The following is a 25,003-nucleotide window of genomic DNA, read 5'->3' as shown; positions in this document are numbered from 1 at the left end:
TGCAGAACAGGATTAGCTGGATATGCGTTAGACAAAGTTATTTTTTTCCTTCCATGTTTACATTCACTTCAGTGTAAATTTGCTCCTTCTAACCATAGTTTATCTCTAAATTTCTGCATTGGTTTTGAGTCTAAATTGTGTTCTTAGATAGCCATTAAAATTAACTGGTCTTTCTCAAATGCTGGCTGGGTATGAGTCTCAAAGTAGTATAATACTAGGGAACTTATTTTTATACATAAACTAAAAGTGCAAAGAGCAGAATACATAGTGAATTATTATTTAGCTAAATTTTGAAGAAAGTTGAAGTGGTTTGTGAATAACCATGAGTATCATAATGTGATAAAGTAATTGACTTGCACTTTTCCAGCATCTGCTTTCAACAGAATCTAAAGTGATGACATCCTTGCTTCAGATTTAGATATTATAGCATATACCAGTCACCTATGCCAATCTCAGTGCTGAGTCTAACCTTGTATGTCTAGATTTCACTTCCTTCTTGTGTATTTGAGATCTTACAATCATTTTACTCTTACAAATTGAGAGGCTGTGTTGTAATACATGATTTAAGTGTTTACTTGCTCTTCAAAATAAAACTTTGTAGTAGACATTATTCTCAGTAAAAATGCATGATTGACAAGTCTTGGTTAAATCATTTGCTGAAGATTGTGGAGCTACTATAATGTGGAGCCAGACTTCACATCAGAATGCCCTATAAACAATGAAACATCATTGTGATTCTTCACAGCAGAAAGACTATTTGTTGTGGAAGAAAGAGGACTCTTACAAAATTCTACCCTTGCTTGTATAGTAAGATGCCATAGATCTGATAGGGAAATTACAAAGACTAGATCCAGACCTAAAGTTTGGAGGCTTTTGAAATATTTTTTGTAGGGAAGATGGTAGTGGAAGTGTATCTACACACTCCAGACTGGTCCATGTCCATGCATATCAGAAAAATAATGGTTGCAGAAAAATAGTTTAGGATATAGACACTGGCAAGAGGCATTGCTGTTTTTCTTTTCGGAGGATTGCTGAGTGATACTTGATGAGTCAGGTTGGCACATATTTGGTTGACTTCCTACTGAAAATACTATTTTAACTCCTTAAGGATAGCAATCAACTTCTATAAAATAGTCATACACATGAATTTGTATTTATAATGTTGAAACTGAATTTTTCTAGTAAAGATAACATTGATTTTTGTTTAATACAAATGAGAAAATTAAACTTGGTTATATTGTTGCCTTACAAGAACATAATATCATATCAGGTCTTGAATATATTTGTGAATTTTATTGGCATTCTTACTTACCTGTGTGTATACACACAGATGTATATATGTATTCTTTTGTCAGTGTATGTTTGTCTGTTTTCTCTTAAATGGTTTTAATATCTTAATTGTTCAAGCTTAATTAATTGAATTGAATAAAATCTTTTCTCAGCTACTTATTTTATATATGCATAGGAAACACGCTTTTTATGTTTTGAATGTTGTATTTTAGCAATATAATATGGGACATTTCAGAAAATGAAACACCTTGACCTTAGAAAAGACCAGTTAAATTGCCTGGAATCTAATGGTAGTCCATATTTTTTAAATGTAGGAGATTAACTACATAGAAATGAAAAACAATAAAAGTAAAATATAGGAATCATTTATGGATCTTTACCCAGAATCTTTGGAAAGCATTATATAATAGTCCATAATATGTAGTTTTCTTGTATTACATGAATAAATAAATAGTCAAACAAATAAATAGAAGTATAGTTTCAAGAATGGCTGAAACAAGAGACATAGTAAGGCCCAGGCTGAATGGTAGTTTAAGTTAGTATTTTATCATATTGAAATAAGAGTTTTATCTTGATTCCACTTCTTGAACTTCATTTCAATAAACATCATTTTATATGATCTTTTGCACATAGCTATTGAGTACTTGTAATCCTCTCAAGAATATCCTTTGGGGCTGGGAAGGTGGCTCAGTGGATACATGCATGCATGAGGCCCTGGGTTCGATTCCTCAGCACCACATAAACAAAAAGAAAAAAAGCCAGAAGTAGCGCTGTGGCTCAAGTGGTAGAGCGGCTAGCCTTGAGCTGAAGAGCTGAGGGACAGGGCCCAGGCCCAGAGTTCAGGCCCCATGACTAGACCCCCCCCCAAAAAAAATAAATTAAATAAAAAAATAAAATAAATAAAAGAATATCCTTTGGTCTCACTGTGTGCATGTTTAGAATCCTGCTTAATTCATCAAGAAGTTTTTATTTTAGTTTCTGCGGTTCTTTCTATTTTTCTTTTTTTCTTTTCTTTTTTTTTTCTTTTCTGTTGTCTTCCCTTTTGTCTCTGCCTTTTGATTTCTGTACCTTTTTTCTTTTTTCTTTTTATTTTTTAATTGTGAAAATACTGTACAGAGGGGTTACAATTACATGGGCAAGATAATGAGTACCTTTCTTATCAAGCATTGTCGCCTCCTCCTTTGTTTCCCCTTCCCATCCCTTCCCATCCTCCCCCTCAATCCTCCCTCCCCTCTTTACAAAGTTGTAAAGTTCGTTTTCAACATAAGGACTTGAACATCTCATTGTTGCAATGGGTATACTGTATGTAAGCTTATCTGATTCCGGGAGGAGAAGGGGGAAGTACAGAAATGGTGGGACAAAGGGTGAACTAATGCAGCAGCAAGACTCACTAGACACCATGTTGAAAATGAACTCTACATCTTAGTGGGGGGAGGGGGAAGGGAGGAAAAATCCTGGGAGAAAAGGAGGGAGGGGTGACACTGTTCAAAAAGAAATGTACTCTACGTATGATTTATGTAACTGTAACCCCTCTGTTGATTACCTGTACAATAAAAATAAAAATTAAATTACAAACAAAAGAAATAACCGTTACAGTGAACAACAATAGCAAAAACCTCCCAGTATAAATATCAGAAATCCAATATATTAATTTGTACTGCCTTTTCAAGTTTCCCTCTCCTCATCCGACTATGCAAGTTATTTTTTTTTAAGAGCAGTTCTCAAGTCTAGAAGATTTTGGGACTTCTCAGGAAGGTATTTACTCCCACTGAACCAGACAAAGGTCATACCTTAGTTTTCTTTCTTTTTTATTCTTAATAAGTTTTTTTATTGTGAAAATACCGTACAGAGGGGTTACAATTACATGAGCAAGGTAATGAGTACATTTCTTATCAAGCATTGTTGCCTCCTCCTTTGCTTCCCCTTCCCATCCCTGCCCTCCCAGCTCCCCTGTCCTACACTCCCCATCCCATGCAAGTTCTTATAGCCTAGGCTGTTCTCTAAGACATTCTGCTGGCCTTCAGCTTAGAGTCCTCCTGTCTCAACTTCTTTAGTATGGGGTTTACAGGTGTATACTGCCAAGGCTGGCTGGAAACAAATTTTGTTGACATTCTATCTATTCTTCATAATTTAATAAAATAATAAAATACAATGGGTATTCCTACAACAAATTCTAGTAAAACCTACCAATTTATCAAGGAATATATTGTCTCTCATAGCAATAGTAGAAATATTAGTAAATATTTTCAACTTCATTCAAAGCTCTTCCAGAGTTGAATTTGGTTCTGTTGCAAAGATTAACAATCAGGCAGCAAATCAGGTCCATGGTTACTATCTCCCTAAATTTTTCTGCTCAAAATCTATGCCTTTGATTTATCTTCCCTCATGTAGCCAACGACATATAGTTCCTCCTGATTCTTACTTTTTTTTAATCTATGTTTTATCTACGTGATCAAAAGTTTGCACTCTCTTGATGTGCTAAATGCTCAAATCTACTCTTCTTCCCTAAGATATCTTTGAATGTAATTTGAGGAATGCCCTCTCTTATCACTGGAATTCGCCTACTTGCAATTCTTTTATACAGATCAGCCTGTCATTCTTTGAAAGAAGATCATAATGATGAAACAAGGCATGTAACAAACATGGTATGATCTTCCCAGATATCTACTGGCACTATTGTTACTTTTTAAAGTTTTTTTTTTTATACTTGTTACATGTGATTGCAGTCATAGAAGAGTACTAGATGCACATTTGAAAAACTCAATTTCCTGTTTCAGATACTGTTAACTATATTGACAATGCTTCTAAACACAATTTAAAAATTATGACAAAATCTAGACATGAAAATTGTTTGATGTATTCTATACATTTATATAAAAAATTCTTCACCAAACCCGGATACTTTCTGGAATAGTTATCTTGAGTTATTAAACACTTCTTTTTTTATTACCAGTCTGATTGGAATTAATTTTGTTTTCTCCTCCTCCCACTCCCCTAGTTCCTAGGCACCAACCTAATTGATACTGTTTCTGCTTCAGTTGATTAGTTTTTCTGTTTATATGCAATTTGGGGCTTGCAGGGAGACAATGATAAGCAGATTGCATGTCAGTTAGTTGATCAACATGTAGCTTTCCTATCTGAACAGAATGTGGATTGTAAAACTTCATTAAAACTCACCTTTAAAACCCACAAATTAACAGTTCAGTAAAATAGCTAATGAGTTGGCTACAAAGTGCTTCAAATGCAATTTAAGCCAGTATGATATTTATAAAAACTGTAACAAAACTAGAAGACACATGCTTTCCTTAAGGTCTCTTCCATTAGAAATTCTGTTTCTGTTTTTATTGCTAAGCGTAAGAGGTAAGTGACATTGTTTCCCTCCTATGCACTTTGAATTATTGCTCTGTCATTTTTTTTCTATATTTTCCCTTTCTGTTCTTTAACATTTGTAATTAATACACCTTAGCTTTCTGGAATTACACAGTATGAAGAGATTTTCATTGATGTAATTATTTTGCTTGACTTGAAAAACACACAGCAATGACATTTCCATTATTCTGAGCTGCTAAATTTCCTATGAATGGAATATTTTCAGGGTTTTGCTGCTAAAACTACTACCTTTAATCTTATTATTAATAGATATTAAAAACCCATTATGTGCAGAATGATCACAGATGGACAATTTAAAAATGGTTCAGCTAGCTGCACACTGGCAACTTCTGCCTGTAATTCTTGCTACTCAAGAGGCTGAGATATGAAGACCAAGATTTGAAGCTAGTCCAAGCAGGAAGGTCAGTGAGACTCTTATTTCCAGTTAACAACCAAAAAGCCAGAAGTGGACCTGTGGCTCAAGTAGTGGAGTACTAGACTTGAGCACCAAAGCTCAGGGACAGTATCCAGGCCCTAAGTTCAAGTACACATACAATGTACATAGCAGCTTCTTGGAGTTTGTTACAAATCTTTTCTAGCTGTCTCAAAATTCTTAGCTAATTTATCAACCAGTAGCCTTCATAACAGGGCATATTATGTCACAGGAAATCATAAGTTTCAATGATTCTTCAAATCTTGTTCTTTTTCCTATTTTCTATTTTGTTGTTGTTACAGCTGATACTGACTATTGAACTTGGGATCTCAAGCTTTCCCTTGGCTTTTTCCTCCAAAGATAGCACTCTATTTCTTGAGCCACACTTCTACCCCTGGCTAAAATGACAGAAGTTAATTGTAGAAAAAAGTCTCAAGGATTTGTTTGGGTTGGCTTTGAACCACACTCTTCAGATCTCAGCCACTTGAGCAGTCACTATTACAAGTGTGAGAATCAGTTCTTCATTAAGTATCCTCTATTGTTTAAGATGAAGATATAATATATTCTCTCTTCTTTCCTCTGAATCTGATGGACACTCATCTATCACTCTCTACTTCCTCCTTAACTTACGTGATTTGACTATTTTCAAATATTTTGTGTTTCTCTTTTCCTTTAGCTTGTTCTTCTCTCCTGAAAATCCATAAATTCATACATTGTCTATGCTAAATGAAAAGAGAAGAACCAAAAATACTTTAATAGCCATTACTACTCAATGCTCTCCTTTGAAGAATTATATTCCAGTTCTCAAAAGCAGGAAAATTCCATTGTGTTGTAACTCTTAAGTACACTTTATTAGTATTATTTTAGAGTAGAGCATGTCTTAATATTATGACTTAGTACAAGCAATCACAAAGGAATAGAGTATCAAGGAAGAGAGTATCTTTTTTTGTTTGTTTGTTTATATGTTTTTAATTTGTGGTGCAAGAGATCAAAGCCAGTGCCCTGCACATACTATACAAGTACTCTACCTCTGGAGCATGAAATGGTAAAGTATCTCAACCAAGGTCCCATGCTAGTAAGTGGGGAACTCCAGAAGTTAATTCAATCGTTCTGATTTCAGCTTATACTTTGTTGTTCATACCTTCACTACCATGTCTTAGCATGATACTTGAAAGAATGAATCAAGGAACAAAGTCACAGGTGACATAAGCTTTTAGGAATTGTAATACTGGAGAAATTTATTTAATATTATATTCAGCATATATTTATTTATCAAGAATTACTGCATTCTAGGAAGGATACTAAGACATAGACATACAGAGAAGGGTGATATGTAATTTTTAAAATTTAATTTAATTATTTATTTTATTTATTTACTTTTTTATTTATTTGTGGGTTATGGGGCTTGAAATCTGGGTCTGGGCACTATACCTGAGCTCTTCAGCTGAAGGCACCCTACCTCTTGAGCCACAACACCACTTCTGATTTTCTGCTGGTTAATTGGAGATAAGAGTCTCACAGACTTTCCTTGCCCAGGCTGGCTGTGAATCATGATCCTCAGGTCTCTGCCTCCTGAGTAGCTAGGATTATAGGTTTGAACCACTGTCACCCAGCTATGATATGTGATATTTACCTTTAATACTCTTATATTCAATGAGTTCAGTAAAAGTTGGTGATAGACTAATGGTGTAATAAAAGAATCCTTCAAGTGCTGGGGTAATGTGACAGAAGAGCCATTTATTTGGCTATGCAGAGATGGATTGAGAATGTCTCTTAATTGAAAAGTTACTAGAAGATGTTTTCAAGAATACAAATATTTGAGAAAAATAAATCAGCTCTTACTGGTTAGTGTGTGGGTAAAACTGTTGTAGGAGAGATGATCAATAAACTTATATGAAATTGATCCACTGGAGCTTCAACCCAGCACAAATGCTGACGTTACACATAGGATGTGAAGTCAATAAGTGGGAATTTGCATATGGTAATAATATTCCCATAAACTACCTGGAGTATACTTTAACTGAGAGACTTGGACCAGCCTTTATCTCGATAGAGGAGGCACTGGTATTTCCTTTACCATATGATGATAATACCCACAGCTCAAAAGCTAAGAAACTTCTCCCTGTATACAGGTCCTATTAAATCAATTTCATTCCACCTGTGCCCATACGCAATGAAGGACTGTGAACTTGTCATTAGGTTTCCTTTCTAGGCACTGTCACAGTCTTGGTAAGTATGCTATATTGTCATGTACTCTCAAGTAATCTATAATTGATGAAGCAAGAAAGGCAGGTTAAGACAGGCTAATATCATTTTATAAAGCCTGAAAATGGTGAATTCATGGGTAAGATGGTAGACTAGACATTTCCTATATATGACTCTGCATGAGAAGAGCCATTGTCACAAGGGAAAGAGTGTCTTCTGAAGAAGATGGAGAAAGGTCCTCAGAAATTAGGAAAGAGGGGGCAGGACAGCTTCAAAAAAACACATAAAACAAAAAGATGACATAAAGAAAACTAAGAAATGGTCCATAACTGAGGGAGGAAAGGGGAAGGTAAACCAAAGCCCCAACCACAAGGAACAACATAAGAATGTAGGCCGTTGGCTAGCACCAGTGGCTCCTGACTGTACTCCTACCTACCCAGGAGGCTGAAATCTGAGGACTGAGTTCCAAGCCAGCCTAGGTAGGAAAGTTCATGAGACTCTTATTTCTAGTTTGTCATCAAAAAAGCCAGAAGTGGAGCTTTGGTTCAAGTAGTAGAGTACTATATAGCCTTGAACAAAAACTCCCAGACTACCTCTAGGCTCTGATTTGAAGCCCCAGGTCTGGCACACACACACACACACACACACACACACACACACACACACACACACACACACACACACACACACACACACACACACACACACACACACACACACACACACACGAGTACAAAAGAATCCCGGCAATCCAGGTGACAACATTAACAGCCCTCATCAGCCTTAAAGCAAGACCAAGTGTGGAAAGATTCCTTCTGCATGGCAGGCTGGCACTGAAGAAGAAACCCATTCCATCCATCAGCTGAGGAAGAAGCTTTCTTCTCAGCAGCCCATGGAATATTCTCCTGAATAAATCACACTCTAAACCACAAAGCCAGTCTTATCAAATGCAAACAAATTGACTGCTTTGGTATTTTCAGATTATAATTCAAAAGCCAGATAATAAGAGAAGCTTCAGATACTGTAACTAACAAATGGAGAATGAACAATGCACTTGGTTAATTAATGTCTCATTAAAGACATTCAAAGGGAAATTAAAAACTACCTAGAGTCATGAAAATTGATCAAATGAACATTGATCTGGTATGATTAGACCAGATCCAGTGAAGACTGCTTATAATTATTTTACTTATTTTTTAAAAAAAATCCAAGCAATCCCCATAACATAAAGATTAACTTATCATCTTAGTTTTTCTAGTGTATTGTTTGCAATTCTTTCTTTCTCTCTCTCTCTTTCTTTCTTTCTCTTTCTCTCACTCCCCCTCCTTCCTTCCTTCCTTCCCTCCCTCCCTTCTTCCCTCCCTCCTTCCATTCTTTCTTTCTTTCTTCTTAAATTTTTTTATTGTGAAAATACTGTACAGAGGGGTTACAATTACATGGGCAAGATAATGAGTACATTTCTTATCAAGCATTGTAGCCTCCTCCTTTGTTTCCCCTTCCCATCTCTTCCAATCCTCCCCCCCCCGCCCCCACCCACCCAGTCCTCACGCCCCCCCGCACCTGCACCATCTTTCTTTCTTTCTTTCTTTCTTTCTTTCTTTCTTTCTTTCTTTCTTTCTTTCTTTCTTTCTTTCTTTCTTTCTTTCTTTCTTTCTTTCCTTCTTTCTTTCTTTTCCTTCCTTCCTTCCTTCTTTCCTTCCTTCTTTTCTTTTCCATGCTTTCTTTCTCTCCTCCTCCTTGGTTTATACCCTGTTGTCTCTGTTTTTTCATTTTTGTACTCTTTGGCTTGTATATTATATTTATTTGATATGGGGAAAGGAAGAAGAATCATAGAAGTGGTGGGGGAAAGGGTGACCCCAATGCAACAGTGATATTCACTAGATACTATGCTGAAAATGAACTTTACAACTTCGGGGAGGAGAGTTGTTGGGGGGAGGGTGAATAGGAGAAAATGAGGAATGGGGTAACACTATTCAAAAAAATGTACTCATTACCTTATTTAGGTAACTGTAACCCCTCTGTAAATCACCTTTACAATAAAATAGGATAAAATAAAAAGAAAACCAAGAGCCACCTATTTTTTTTAATTTTAATTTTTAATTTAATTTTTAATTTTATTTTTTTTAAATTTTTTGTCAGTTGTGGGTCCTGAACTCTGGGCCTGGGTGCTGTCCCTCAGCTCTTCAACTCAAGGCTAGCGCTCTACCACTTGAGCCACAGCACCACTTCTGTTTTTTTCTGCTTATGTGGTGCTGAGGAATCGAATCCAGGGCCTCAGGCATGCAAGGCAAGCACTCTACCACTGAGCCATCTTCCCAGCCCTATGTTTTTAATTGTTAGGATACTGTATAGAGGGGTTACAGTTACATGAGTAACATAATGAATACATTTTGTAAAAGAAAAGAATAAAATTCAGAGGTAAAAATAAAAATAGAGGCTAAAAGAACAATACAAAGAATCAAAGAAAGCAAGAGCTGGTCCCTAATTAAAGATAAGCAAGATTGACAAACCATTAGGTGAACAAATAAAAAATAAAGATGATATAAATTAATAAAATTAGAGTCAAAAAAGAAGATATTGAAACAAATATAATTGATATCTAGAAGTTCATTAGCAGATATTTTAAAATGTTACATTACAATAAATTGGATGTAGATAAATATCTAGAAACAATATGACCTTCCAAAATTGAACTAAGAGGATATCAACATGTTAAGTTAAGCAATCAAGAACAAGTAATTCACCATGGGTTGGTGGCTCATATCTGTAAAACCTAGCTACTCAGGAGACTGAGATTTGATAACTGCAGTGCAAATCCAGCCCAGCCAGAAAAGTCCAGGAGACAAAAAGCCAGAAGCAGAGCTCTGGCTCAAGTGGTAGACTTGTGCAAAACTGTACAGGGACAGTGCCCAGGTCTTGAGTTCAAGTTCCAGGACTAGCACAAAACAAACAAGCAATTCACCACAAAATTCTATGAAAGTCTATGGATTAGCACCTATCTCTTCAAACTATTCCAGAGAAACAGCAAGAGAAGTAATGCTACCAAACTCCTTCCATGAGTCCGGTATTTTCCTGATACTCAAACTGAATAAATGCAAACTCCCTAACAAAACTCATTCAAGTAGTCATCTCCTTACATTGGATTAAATTAAAAGAAACAATAACAACAACAAAAACCATTAAAATCTGTCCTCTCATTCTGCCTTTATCTATCTAAGTTGTCCCCAGAATATGGAGAATAGATTGTTTTTATAATTTTTTTAATCCAATGTTATTCTTATTTAAGAAAAGAGCAGGATCAATGAAGGACCTTATTAAAAAAAGACTAATGATACTTTTGATTTTATTTTCCTGTATATAAACTACATAATAGTATATGTATATATATAGTATATATATGTATATAGTATATATGTAGTATATAGTATGTATATGTATATAAAACGACTTTATTTTGTGGGGAGAAGGGAGAAATATGGTTGTTTGGGGATGGGCTGCTGCCTGAAACTCCTATTGGGAAATAAGTACAAAACATGTAAGTGAGACAGTCATAAAGAAGAGACATTGTCTCTATGAGCCAACTTGAGGTCTTTAAAAAACAGATTTAGAAAGCAGGTTATGTGGTTAGCTGAGTAGAAGAGTAGACCCATACATGACTGATATACAGGAGTCTTAGTTCACATGGTTGAGTTGGTCCTGATTATTAGTCAGGTAGCCCATTCTATCACTGACTTCTAAAGGATATTTTCTTCATCTAGACTTCTGAGTGCACTACAGAAAGGCAAGGGAGAACTGTGCTCACTCTTGTTCATCTTTAGCTGCTGTAGATTTGTGATAAGACACATTAGTTTCTCTGAGAATAACCTGTACTAAATGCAACCTTGAACTGAACCATTCTTTGAACCAGAACAGTGTTTGTGATCTGTCAGTCTCAGATAACCAAATTGGTACTGCTTGTAGTACTAGATTTAAATATTAAAATGTGATGAAAAAAAATCCTAGCTATAAAATCTGCCATTTTCAGACAATTTTCCAGGGGACACAAAATCTTTGAAAATTTCTCAAGTGATATTCCTGTTTAGACTCCTCATGTATGTATGTGTTTGTTTGTTTGAATACTGTTAACCATCTGGGTCTTAAATCTTCAGCTCAAGACTAGCACTTTATCACTTGAGCCACAGTTCCACTTCTACCTTTTTTTTTTTTTGGTGGCTAATTAGGAGATAAGAATTTCCTGAATTTTTTTCTGCCCTGTTGGCTTCCAACTGGGATCCTCATATCTCTGTTTCCTGAGTAGCTAAGTTTCTGCATGAGGGAAGCAGAAATTTTAAACACCACTTTTATAAAATAAAACTACATCTAAACACAATTTTGACACAAAAATCTTACAACAAATACCACAAAACAAAAAGCAAAAAAAAAAACCTGTCATGAACCATGGAAAACATAATTAATATTAATAGTTTCAATTGAGAACTGTGGTCAAGTGTCCTATTCTTAATATTTTTAGAGAATGTTTGTGAAAGATATGTCTGCCCAACCCTGCTTGCCAGGAAAAGAACAAATGGATATTTTGAAGGTTAAAGCTCTATATCAATGCCATTTAATTGTATTTGACTATTGGCTCAAATGTTTTGAATTTAAAAGTAGTAATTTTCTTAATTTTCTCTCATGGTAAATGAGATACTATTGGTCTATTAAGCTTGCCATTGTGACTACATACACTTTTGGCATTTTCTTAGAAGGAAATTACTATAATATTTTGCACTTTATCTGCTCAGCCTATTCATGCATATGTACAAGAAGGTGATTAAATAAAGGGAATTATGTCTGTTGATGGTTTTTCCTCAGAAAAGTAAACTCTACAGAAGTTAAACTTATTTTAGAAAAGGGATGGTAGGAAGTTCAGCTTTCTGGGTGGCAGTCGTTGGTCTCACTGTACATTTGAAAAAGAGAAATATTTTCAGCTCTCCCAATGTTTTCATCTTGGAACAATTGGCTGCAAGAAACCCGATCATTCCATTTCTTTTTATTAAATAAGTATGGGATGCTTTCAGAATGCTGTGTGGAGAAAAGGATTGCGTTTGTGATTCATATTATTTTCAAATTAAATATTGTATCAAATTTGTGTCTACACAGATATAAATCTTAACCTCATAATCAAAGTGTCACTATAATATGTAGCAGGGGAAACACTTTAAAAAAATTTTTTTAATCTAATCACACATTCATACAAGCGTAGTGTTCCTGGAGGATCAGGTGGGAAGTTAGATATAGAGGAATTTGGGAAGCCAATCAGGAGCACAGATAATAGCCAGGACAAATTAAATCTTCTTTCTGGCTTAAAAGCTAATTTGAAATCTCCTTTATGTGGTATTTTTATTATTTCCAGTATTGAGGTTTAACTCAGAGCCTTGTGCTTATCACACAAGCACACAACTACTGGAGCCATGCCTTCCACCCTGTGTTTTTGAACTCTATTAATATTAATTTATTTACCTAGAAAATTAAATTAATTTAAAAACTCACTCCAGGCTTAACTGAGGTTTACAAATCATTTATATTCACATGTACTTCTAACCACATTGTTTTAGCATTTGCAATCAATTGCATTATAGAAAAACATCCTCTTTAAGAAGTCTTTCTAAACCACTATGATAATTAACAGTGTATTCATCAAATGTTTATTGAATGTTTACTAAATACTCAAAAGAGTTAAAGAGACATGAACATGGCACACTGTGAAATATGCTACCTTGGAGACATTCCCACAGGGCAAAAAGTTTCTGTCTGAAGTGAGATTGTTTGGGTGGGGGGAACACAAAAATAACTTTTTTTTGTTCGGTACACTAGCTTGAAATCAAAGTCCTAGGTACTGTCCTTAGCTTTTTTGCTGGACTAACGACACTTCTAGCTATTGTGTGGTTAATTGGAGACTTGAGTCTCACAGACTTCCTGCACAGGCTGGCTTCAAACCTTGTTCCTCAGATCTCAGCCTCCTGAGTAGCTAGGATTACAGACATGAGGCAACAATGCCCAGCAAAAATGACTTTTAAGAAGGAGATGAAAGTGTGATCAGTGTTAAGACAGAGCAGGGAGTAAGAATGATATTTGAAACAGCCCGAGCAAGCACAACTAGATATAAAATCGTAGAAAGTAATTTTCCCGTTCTCCTCAAGCCGTACTCACTTCCCCTGTGCATGTGTGGAAAAACAGATCATTCCAGTAACAGCTGCTGTTATGATGGAAAGGAATGACATAGCACAGGGCAGAGCTTTTTCCTGACCCTACATGAAGCAGCATTGAGTTTAGTCTGGAAAACATCTGTCAGAGGTGAAACACATACCCTAGCCAAAAAAAAGGACAGAAAGTGCTAAAGAATAGGTTAGAAAAAGCAGTATATGGAAGGGGACAAGCAGGAATTTGGTTATTGTGGGATCATAATGTCAGTGATAGAGAACATGAAATGAGAGACTAAAGATAAGGAAAAGGATTAGGTTAGGTAACAGAAACTTGGAATTCCATCATACCATGCTTGGAATTTGTACAGAGAGGTTCTGATGAAGGTATTAGAAGCTTCTAATCTGGAGAATGATCTAGACAGGTAGAGGAGTCAGGTAAAATTGGGACAGATGGGAAGAAGACAATGATAGAAGAGGTGACACTGAATATTGTGCTCATAAGTTGACATGTTGAATTCAAATCCCTTTGTATAACTCTGTGTGTGTGTGTGTGTGTGTGTGTGTGTGTGTGTGTGTGTGTATGTGCATGTGTATGTACACATGCACGCATGTGATATTATTTGGGCTTGAACTCATTGTCTCTTGCGTTTGGCTTTTTCTCTCAAGGCTGGTGCTCTACTACTTGAGCCACACTTCCACTTCTGCCTTTGTCCTGGTTAACTGGATATGAATCTCCTGGACTTTTCTGTCCAGGCTAGCTTTGAACTTTGATCCTCAGATCTCAGTCTCTTGTGTCGCTAAGATTACTTAGTGATCCATTAACTCCTGCCTTGTACAACTAGTTGAAGATAAATTTTTTAAAAAATAAGGGAGAATGGACATGAATATAGAGCTGAGTTGGGGAAGATCAACTAAAAAATTCAGTAAGAGTTAAGCAAAAAACAAGAATTGCCTGAAATCCAAGGGGAAATTAGAAGGGGAAATTTTTAACTAAAAATTGCTGACATAAAACTACAAGAATTCTGCAAACTATAGGTAAGATTGTAAAAAAAGCTCCCTGAGAGATGTTCAAAAAGATAGCCTTAGACACTTGTGCCAAAAACCACATGGAACACATGAAAGGTGGCAATTGGGAGTCGATAATTTAAAAAAAATAGTGCTAATCTAAATATAAATAAGTGTACATGCCTCACATCAAAAATGGCCACTCTTGGCCCTGCAATTGTTCTACCATCTTGTCTTCAGCTTTTCTGACTATATTTATTCTGGTCCTATCCACAGTGGGTCTTTGGCCATTTCTCAAATACTTCAAACATGTTCCTGGTGTATATGTGGTTTCCTCAGCCTGGAATGTTCTTCCCGTGGACTTCTTGGAGGCTTTTTTCATGTCTTCTGCATGACCGTAAACAAATAAACCCCAGTAGTGATTTTTCCCTTGGGTATCTTGGTTAAAATATCATTCTGTTAAGTGAGAACTCCTAATTCCTTTTCCCCACTTGTTTACTGTGTTCTATAGTACTTCAGGCCATCTAAAACAAAATTATTTCATCTTTCCTGTTGAGTGTGATCCCCTTAGCTAGACTAAAACTTATCTTTAGGTGACTATTTTCATATACTGTGGCCATCATCACACACCCAATGCCTAGAATACTGGCTGAAATGTGGTAGATGAACATTATGTTTATCGTTAATATAAAGAAGCAATTTTCTGAGTATGAATTCATACTAAGTGTTTGCATTACTAGAGCTGAAGACATAGGAAAAGCAGGCACACAGTAGGTACTCAGTAAATATCTGATGTGTGGGATTTCCAGATGAGCCAGCGTTAAGCAGCCTGATATACTTCATATTGGGTGGCAAAAATTTGAGTAAGGCGGAGTGAAGATCATTTTAAGGATGAGATGTCTACTATAGCAAAAATAAGAGCTGCGTTGCTAGTGGAGTTGGGTTTTATTCGTTCAGAAAGTCATCATTTTAAGCCGTGGGATAGTTCTTGCTTATTCTGGCAATGGAATAAGCTGTGTACACATTGTACACATTGTTGGAATCCAAACAAATCATCACTAATGCCCTGTTTCAGGTTCTCATCATTTCTTACCAGCTATAGTCTCCCAGCTGTTCACTGTGTCTCCAACTTAGTCTTATATCCATTCTTCACCTAGCCCAGTACCAGAATTCTAACATATATATTGAGCCTTACATTGTTGACTTTCTGTCCAACTTCCTTTCCTCATGTTTATGTATAAACCTGCAGCCTGTTGGCTCTGGTCCTTCAGAGGTTTCTCACCACATAGCCTGAGAAAAGTTGTTATTATAGGATGAATGTTAGAGCCTCATATATAGAGAATTAAGGATTTCTCCTTTTTTATTTATTTTTTCTTTTATTGTGAGAATACCATACAGAGCAGTTACAATTACATGGGCAAGATAATGAGTACTTTTTTTTTTTTATCAAGCATTGTTTCCTCCTCTTTGTTTCCCCTTCCCATCCCTTCCCATGCTCCATCTCCTTCTCCCACCTGATTCTCCCTGCACCCACCAAAGTTGTGAAGTTCGTTTTTCCACATAACGACTTGTACATTTCATTGTTGTAATGGGTCCACCTGTATCCCTATTTAAACAGTTTGTTTTTTCTCTTCCCCTCCACAAATTATACCAACATCAAATACAGTGAAAGCATGAGTTATATCGTGGGGGAAGGACATACAAAGAAACATAGAAATCATCTTGTAAATATGTTAGAAACAATTGTATGAAAGGAAAAAAAATTGGATACTTATCTTGGGGTTCATTCCCCTAGCATTGACTTATCTGACCTTTTCTGCTTGTCTCAGACATATACTAGTTATTGCAAATAAGGGAAACCATGATTCCATTGTGTATATATACAACATTTTCTTGATCCATTCACCTACTGAGGGGCATCTGGGTTGGTGCCATATCTTAGCTATGGTAAATAATGCTGCAATAATTAATCTAGATTAAAAGTAGGTATTTGTTTGTAAAGGCCACTCCTTCCAAAAATATATTCTTATGATTTTTCTATTCACTGGAAGTTCTTACCATGCTGGTACTTGTTAAAATCACCCAGACTCTCTAATGATTTCTCTTCATGATGACAAATGGTTAGCATTTTGTAGCTGAGATTTGGGGTACAGGTATGGTTGTACCATTATTGCAGGCATAATGGGCAGCTATATCAGCTCCAGTGTCAAGGAATTTTTGACAGAGCATGTAATTAGTGGGAATGTATGTTGTGCGGTTCATGTCTGTAATTGGGCAATGACAGAAACATATGCCTTGATGAAGCTGCAAATGAGAGAAGGTTGGAGCAAGCTTGTCAGGAAGCTTATTCCAGTTGGCATTCTATCCCTGGTGATATTAATGAGACTTTAAGTATGTTGATATCCATCAAGATAGAGACGGAAGCAAGGCTAAGGCAGCTTGAAGCAATCAGCTACATTAATGTACCTGGGGTAGATAAAGAAGTGATGCTCTGGGTAGAATTCAGGAAATTAGCAACTCCCCTTCCACAGTCAGGTAATGCAAAGGGAGGAAAATAAACACTTTCAATCACAGCCTGGCAATGCATACTCGGGCTGCAGTGAGGAGAGTTTGCTAGTGAAACCACTAGTTGCCTCAATTAGAAATGGAGGAATCATACCTACTCTCTTTCACTCTTCACATCCAATTACTCCTAAATTCTGAAACACTCCAAAATACTTCTTGAATCTGAACCTGTTTCTCTGTACCTCCTGCACTGTATGTACTTGACACACATGGGATAGTTTCCAAGTAGTCTTATTTTCAGAACTTCTCTCCCTTGAATCCAACTGTTGAAAAGCTGCCAGAGAAATGCAACAAGTTGTAACAAACAATACAGCAACACCTACAGAGGAACAGCATCAACATTACTTGAGTCAAACTCTGCCTTCAACACAGTTTAATAGCTAATGTTCATTATGTGTCTATATATTGGGCACTAAAATGATTGACAAAAGTTACTTTGTCCAGACTTGGTGCCAGTGGCTCCTGCCAGAATCCTGCTATTCAGGAGGTTAAAATTTGAAGGTTGTGGTTCAAAGCCAGCTAAACAGGAAAGGCTTTAAGACTTTTGTCTCTAACTAAAAAAGCCAGGAGTGTCGTTGTGGTTCAAAGTAGTAGAGTATTGGCCTTGCAAAAAACAAACAAACAAACAAAAAAACCACAGTATGGTGCCAGGCCCTGAGTTCAAACTCTAGGACTAGCACCAGAAAAGAAAAAAAAAAAAGAAAGAAAAGTTATTTTGTGCAAATAATGGCTCCATTGAGTAAATAATTACCTTCAATTACAGATAAAGTAACTGAGGTATGTAGCTGTTAATATACTCAAATATCTTCAAAGAGGTACTTGAGACCAACTCCAGGGAGTCTGTCTCCTGAATCTTTCTTTTCATCACTAAGTAAAAATGCCATTTTAGGATGGAGAGCAGAACTCTCACCATCATCTCTTTGGCTCTTAGTCGTTCCCTGTCACGCCTCTGCCAGTTCCAAATTATGTATGAACAGTTGCTAAAGCATGCTCTGCACGGCATCATCTAGCTGCACTTTTTTGTTTTCTTTTTTGTATATTGTGATCAGCTCCTTTTCTTTATTTCTAAACTGGTTTATAGACTGTTAAATGTTACCTGTTGGAGAAAGCCTTCCTTTTACAATTGCTGTAAATGGCACAATGCAGAAAGTCAGCTCAAGTTTGATGTTGTTATTCTTGTCCTCTTTGCTCATGTCACACTTTGCGAATGTCACTATTATGATAAATCCTGATACTTCTCTATAATTTTGGACTATTCATTTTTTCTGTATTAGACTAAAACAGAAGAAAAGTGAGGCATCTTCAGCTCTGTGTTCCCAATTCCAAAAATAGTTCACCACACACTAAGTGTTTAATGTATATCACTTGCAATAGATATTTCTTCAGTGACCACTTTCATAAAAACAAACAAACAAAAAGCTTTCTGACCTAGGTGCAGTAGCTCATGCCTGGAATCTTAGCTATTCAGAAGACTGAGATTTGAGGATAGCAATTCAGAGCCAGCCTGGACAGGAAAGTCCAGAGATTCATATTTCCAATTAACTACTGAAAAACCCAAGGTTGAGCTGTAGCTCAAGTGGTAGAGCTCCATCCTTGAGTGAAAAATCCCTGTTCTTTATCTGTGTCTGTCTGTCTGTCTCTCTCTTTCACACACACACACACACACACACACACACACACACACACACACACACACACACACATTTTCTAAACTTAAAATAATTATAGCAAAGAGGGAATCCAATTCTTTTTAGATTAATAGTTCATTTGTTTAAAATATACTTTCTGAAATTTTATTTTATAGGAGACTTAAGTAATAATACATTCACTGATGCAACTTCGGAACACTCCAAAAATGCTCTCTTATTTAATACACACACACACACACACACACACACACACACACACACACACACACACACACACACACACACACATTCACAGAAGCCCACCTCCTAGGTGCTGGGTAACCTAGACACTGGAAACAAAGCAATTTAAAAAGTAGGGCAAAGAAAACAACAATTGTATATTTTCCTGGGACTTACAAACTAGTGCATTTGCTAGGCATGCATAGATAGCAGGGAGTCAATACAAAAACACATTATAAATTACATAACTATATTAGTTTTCTATTGTGGTAAGAGACTTACTGGCATGAAGCAGAGTGTGTTTACTAACACTGTCTCTCCTTAGATCAAGACTGAGGAACAATTTACCTCTATCTTCTGCAAAACTACAATCAAGGTCATGTCTGACTGCATTCCTTTCTGAGTTCTCTTCCAAGATCATGTGTTGTTGGTAGAGCACATTTGCTTGATTGTGTAGGTCTCACTGTCCAATTTTCTTGCTGACTGTTAATAAGGATCACTTTCTATCCTTAGAAGTTCCCAGGGTTCCTTGACAAGTCAGAGTTCTTCTAAGCTATCAGTAGAAGATCTTATTCCTTTCAGCAAGGAGGCTGTTTCTAAACATAATCTAATCAAGGAAGTTACTAGTTCTGAGCCTTTGCCCTCCTTTATTGGTGAAGAAGCAAAGTAGAGGTCCCACCAGGATTTGAGAGTTTGCATTGGAGTTGGATTATCTGAGAGAATTACACTTACCTCACACACTTGGCAGGCCAGATGTTGGTTAGTATTGTGGAAAAATACCAGATAGGCAGGAGATAGGATGGATAAGAAGGATGGGGGTTAGAGGATTTGGAGCTATTTCAGTGTGAGGGTGGGCGGGGTGATAAAGTTCGTTTCCATGACATACATTTGCTACGTATTCTTAAAAGTTTCAAATGCAAGTGATGAAAAGTTATATTAAGCTTTACATCCTACTTAGACAATACACTGATTGAAGACTGAAGCGTTTAGTAATGCCATGTTGAAATAATCACAAAAAATTATGTGAGATTTTTTTTCTCCATCCAGACAAACTGATCAGAAAGGAAACAGCCCACACAATAAAACCAAAGTCTGAGAAATTAGCTTTCCATAAAGGGAAATGAGTACAAATGAGCAATTTTCTCCTCAGGGATTTCCATTCATCAGTTAAGAATGTAGCTTTCTTCTTTTATTACTTGTTATTCATCTCAGAAACTTCTTTACTCCCAGGAGGAACCTGGCTTTGTTCATCCCACTCACTGTGGGATTGAGTCTCTGTGAAACAGTTATTTTTAGTCAACAATTTATCCTCTTAATTTGTTTCTTAATTGTTACTTTTGGTTAATCCACCCATCTTCACAAACGCTATTTATATTCAAATCAAATTAGAATCTCAGAAATCTGTTAGTGTCTTCCTAGTAAGTTTTCTTTTTTGTTCAGGCAGGTGAAGCCTAAAGCATGGAGAAATGTCTAAGCCAACATAAAAAAATGGATGGGAGAAGAATATTCAACAAAGGACTTCATCTCCTAACTAGTCTACTGATACCTATGTTTTTGAAGTAATATTTTTTCCAGGTTTTGTTTTCTTGCTCCTGAGAACAGTAGCTTTAAATTCTGAGGGAAATTTTCTGGAATAAAGGAATATGGATCAAAGAAAATAGGAGTAAAAGAAGTCAGTTTTGCTAACAACTACCACTATTATTCAGTGGCTTGCTAAAAATAAAGGTAACCTTAGCTCCAAAGACATTTCATGTGATTTGATTATCTATTGTCAGACTACATTGCAAAAAATGAAGTGAAGGGATATCATTTTTGCATAATCTCTGGAATATTGCAATATTCTCTATTTCCAATAATCACACCCAATGTAGAACTGTCATCTTCTTTAAAGTGTACAGCATGCTTGATTCGATGAGTATCGCATACTCAGATTTTCTTTGAAAATGTGCAGATTTTCTCTGAAGTCTTAAGGTTTATTTCAAATATCCATATAAGACTTTTACATAAATATGTTTATTTGCATAAAACAACATTGTTATAAATACTGACTGTCCCGTGGACATATATACACAGATCATTATCCTTTCTAAAGCTTGGTACAAGTAACATATATAAAATAGCTTTGAGTCACACAGTTCTAGAAGATCACTGAGTCTTCCCATTGGCTATTTAATTCATCAAATTATTGATCTAAACAACTCTTTCTGTGCTCTTTGCTTTCCAGATGCAAGATAATAATAACAATAATAATATCTGACAATAAATTATTACTTTGGTGAGTACAGTTATGGCATAAATGTATCAGCCCTTTCTATTCAATGTGCAAAAATTAGATCTATGAAGTTTCCAAGATTTTGAATTTTGTTTAGATAATTCTTTCTCTCACAGGAAGTCAGTTCAAACTTATCAAAATCCCAAGAAGATTTAGATAACTTGAATGTATACACACACACACACACACACACACACACACACACACACACACACACACACACACACACACACACACACACACTACCAGTACTAGGGCTTGAGCGCCTTGACTCCACTCTTGCTTGACATTTTCACACAGAGCTGGCAATCAAACACCTGATCCATGCCTCCCCTTCCCCAAGATGATTGAGATACTCTCAGTCTATGCCTTTTTCCTTCTGCCCTTCTCTCTTCCCCTGTGTCTGATTACTCCCTCTATCAAAATGTCCTCATCCAACTCTGACCTAGTCCTATAAATTGTGTTGTCATTTGCATCACTTTTTGTTCACACTTTTCTTTCAAATCTCATTCATTGCATTCTTTGTTTCCTGTCTATTCACATTTGTCCTATTCTTGCCTTGAGTTGGGGATTCTGTTCTTTTCTTCCTCAGTTTCTTTTGTTCTAGTCCTTTTTGGCAAATGAATCTCTCCATTGAGTGTTTACTAGCTTATGTTGTTTATTTTTGGTTATTTGCATATTTATTTATTTAGCTACACAGTAGTCCTTAGTATTGTTGGCAAAGGTAATATTAAATATTTTGGTCATCCACTAGGTTTTCAAATATCATAGAGAGTTTGGGGATTTGGAGGGCTATTAATAGTAGGTATCTGGAGGTGTACGAGTAAATCCTAGTGTTCATGGCCTGTCAAATTACACCCTTCATCATAAAGATCCAATGCATTTATTTATATTTGCCTGTTTTCAAAGCACACACACAGTTAACTTTCAGGCTAGACCTCTTAACCAAGATGTTAGCCAATTTGACGGGATCAATTTCCTAGTATATCTCATTTTCTTTCTCTTTCTTTCTTTTCTTTTCTTTTGAGACCAGGATGTGAACTCCGGATCTGATGCTTTCACTCATAGGCAAGGCCTCTACCACCTGAGTCATTATAAATGTTTACTCATGGGAAGTGAACTGTTTTCCATGGGAGACAGAATGCTCAAATGCATGAAGCAGCTATGGTCATGGTGTCCAGAGGTTTTTCACTTTGTGATTACCTGAAAATTAGATTCTCCCTTAGAGCCCATAGTTGCTCTTTATGATACCTGTCGTTCCAACAGTGCCCACTCAGGAAGGAGTGAGAGCCATGGCAAACTTTGGCCTCTACTCTATGAGTTTCATACCTTGACTGTGTTTTTTTGAATAGTCTGCCTTTGAAATCCTGAAATCATCATTTGCTCGACTTCATGAGTTAGAGAATCTGCTATTCAAAGAAAGAACAGCAGAAATATCAGCTTCTAACCCATTCTTACTTACTGGCAAAACTTGGATTTGAATCCTATCTCTCAGTGGTCATGTTAAGGAATTATAGGCTATAAAGTTTAGGCAGGCTATATTACAGGCTATGTATACAAAATATTATCTAACAGCTTATTTACATACATATGTAATCAGAGATGTGTTCACATCTTTGAACTTGCAATATATATATTATATAAATTCATAGCTTGTCTATTTTATGTGTCTATATATTTAAAATATTTAACCCACCATCGGTAGTTTTATATTGCCATCAACACCACTTTACTATAAGATCTTATTATGAAAAAGGTAAAATTTATCTTCACTCTTTTAAAACACTAATCAATTTTATACCATATTTCAACAGGGGTATTGTTCCAAATATATGTAATATCTGCAATTAAAGTTGCTCTTCAAACTGTTGGTGGAATCACAGACAAATCACACAGAATCAAATATATTTTTTTTCCCTATAGAAATGACAGGGAAATGTCAGTTTTCTTCCATTTGTTTAATTTTATTCCTTTTGAATGTATTTTCTGGTTGTTAAAAAAATCTGAATAATTGGGAAAGTATAGTTGATTTCAGCACATAAAAGTTGAATTTCTCAAACTCTTTTAGGAATAATTATGTTCCAGTCTTTTGCTATGTCCATCCATAGCTACTTCATATTGAATTCACCAGTAGAAATAGAAATGGGTAAAATGAACAATTTATCATATATACTTCTCAAACATAGTATGTTTGCTGATTTTTTTACTTGGAAAAAGTTATTGATTTAAGCATCCCCATGGTTTCTTTCCAACATTGTCTCTGGGATAATCACAAATGACTCTCTGATCAATTTAGTGTCTACTTCCAAGTATTTGTAGCTAGGATTAGAGTCCTCTTAGTCCACATCTTCTCTTAAGAAAGCTGTAATCATTTTCTCCTTTCACTTTTTTTTTTTCACTCATGGGGCTTGAACTCTGGGCCTGGGCGCTGTCCCTGAGCTCTTCAGATCAAGGCAAGAGCTCTACCGTTTGAGTCACAGCACCACTTCTGGCTTTCTGGTGGTTTATTGGAGATAAGAGTCTCACGGACTTTCCTGCCCCGGCTGGCAGGATCCTCAGATCTCAGCCTCCTGAGTAGCTAGGATTACAGGTGGGAGGCACTGGCATCTGACTCCTTTTATCTTAAAGTATCAATATGTCCTTATTCCCTGCTATATGACAGACTATGCATCCCTAAATTCACACTTCAAAGCTTAATTCCTATTGTGATGGTATTTGCAGTGGGTTCTTTGGGAGATTATGAGTGTGAATCCTTATTAGTGGCATTCCAAATTAGGGAGAAATAGCTGTCTTTCCACCAAGTAAGAGCTCATTAAGAAGGCAGCCAGCCAGGAAAATGACTCTCACTACGAATCACTTCGGACAGCTCCTTATTATGGACTTCCAAAGCCTTCTGAACTCTAGGAAGTAAGTATCTGCTGTGTTGCGTCATTCGTCTAAATAGTATTTTGGTATAATATCACAAGCAGATTAATAGGCTCCTTTAACAAAATTATCTCCTACATATGACTTATTTCAATCTCTCTGTTGCAACTTTTAACTGTCTATGGTTCTCAATAGTTCACCTTGTGGGACTGCTTCAACATAATTATCTTGGTAAGAAAAGACAGGATTTTTCTTTTTTGCTATTCATGCAGAGTTGGGATACTCAGCATTTGGGGGACACAGTATTTTGAATATGTTTATCTTGCTACATGAATACATCATAACAGAGTTTTGCTTTGCAAAATTAATTGGAGTTTAAAAATCCTTAGCCATTGTTGAGTTCTTTGGAACATCAGTTTTATCTGTCTAAAGAAGTTGATATATTGCTAGAGATGAAGGAAAGTTCAACTGTGCTTTCTAGATAGTAGATGAGAGTTTTCATTCACTTACTGAATGACTGAAGGACTGTGTAAAATGTCCCACTGTGATTCAATCACTCTGTAAATTCAAAGCATTCTGCTGTGAAAATAGTCATGTGTCTTAATGAATTATAAAGACAGCGAAAGAAACAGAGGTGAAAAAGTTTTCATCCAGTAAGGATATGAAGAAATATTTGGTACATTTTACAGAGAAGAGGTGCTGATCATCCCAGCCTTCTCTTAAAACAGGATAAAACTTCCTTAAGCCCATTTCCTGACTTACCAACAAAGCAGGCCCTTGACAATAAGCTCACTTTTGTTGTTGTTGTTGTTGTTGTCTGCCATGGGGCTTGAACTCTGGGCCTGGACACTGGTCCCTCAGCATTTCAACTCAAGGGTAGCGTTCTACCACTTGAGCCACAGCACCACTTCCATCTTTTTTTCTGGTGGTTAATTGAGATAAGAGTCTC

This window comes from Dipodomys merriami, unplaced genomic scaffold (genome assembly GCF_024711535.1).
Source record: "Dipodomys merriami isolate MVZ:Mamm:240054 unplaced genomic scaffold, mDipMer1.0.p SCAF_7, whole genome shotgun sequence".
Classification (NCBI taxonomy): domain Eukaryota; kingdom Metazoa; phylum Chordata; class Mammalia; order Rodentia; family Heteromyidae; genus Dipodomys; species Dipodomys merriami.
The sequence above is the reverse complement of the archived record's forward strand: the minus strand, read 5'-3'. Positions refer to the sequence as shown.